At 56.7% G+C, this 732-nt stretch overlaps 1 long non-coding RNA gene across 1 annotated transcript in view; it reads right to left on the bottom strand.

Moving 5' to 3' along the window:
* The window catches only part of LOC113962895, a 1660-nt gene extending 1313 nt beyond the window's left edge, over nucleotides 1–347 (bottom strand). The window contains exon 1 of the long non-coding RNA XR_003532607.1: nucleotides 201–347. This is a non-coding gene — a long non-coding RNA (uncharacterized LOC113962895). The remainder of the gene's footprint in view (nucleotides 1–200) is intronic.
* Nucleotides 348–732: the final 385 nt, after the last annotated feature.

The raw sequence follows: 732 nt of genomic DNA, 5'->3' as shown, positions 1-732 counted from the left end.
TCAAACCTTCCCAAACCTTCCCAAACCTTCCCTTCCCAAACCTTCCCAAACCTTCCCTTCCCAAACCTTCCCTTCCCAAACCTTCCCTTCCCAAACCTTCCCAAACCTTCCCTTCCCAAACCTTCCCAAACCTTCCCTTCCCAAACCTTCCCTTCTCAAACCTTCCCTTCCCAAACCTTCCCATCCCCGTGGAGCCTCACGTGTTTTTCTCCGAGGACGTCAGGGCCACCAGCTCGTAGATTTGGGGTCCCAGCTCCGAGGTGCAGATGATGAAAAGGGCTCTTTTATCTGGGAAAAGGGATGCCAGGAGGGAGGAGGGAGGTCAGGGCACGGCAGGGGCATCTCCCTGGCACAGGTTATCCCACGGATGGCCCATCCCTGGAAGTGTGGGTTGGGGCTTGGAGCATCCCGGGGTATTTGGAAGGTGTCCCTGCCTGAGGTCTGGGTGATCCTAGAGGTCCCTTCCAAACTAAACCATTCCAGGATGGTTTAGATTGGACATTAGGGATAAATCCTTCCCTGTGAGGGAGGCACAGGCTGCCCAGGGAAGCTCTGGCTGCCTCATCCCTGGAGGTGTCCAAGGACATTTTGGATGGAGCTCTGAGCAATCCGGTCCTGCCCTTGGCCTGGATGACCTTTAAGGTCCCTCCCACCCCGAGCTACCCCTCAATCCCAGGATTCCCCATCCCCATCCCTCAATCCCAGGATTCCCCATCCCCACCCCTCAATCCC

The sequence above is a fragment of the Neopelma chrysocephalum genome, unplaced genomic scaffold (genome assembly GCF_003984885.1).
Source record: "Neopelma chrysocephalum unplaced genomic scaffold, ASM398488v2 Primary Assembly neopelma1_185648, whole genome shotgun sequence".
NCBI classification, from domain to species: domain Eukaryota; kingdom Metazoa; phylum Chordata; class Aves; order Passeriformes; family Pipridae; genus Neopelma; species Neopelma chrysocephalum.
The sequence above is the reverse complement of the archived record's forward strand: the minus strand, read 5'-3'. Positions and strand labels throughout refer to the sequence as shown.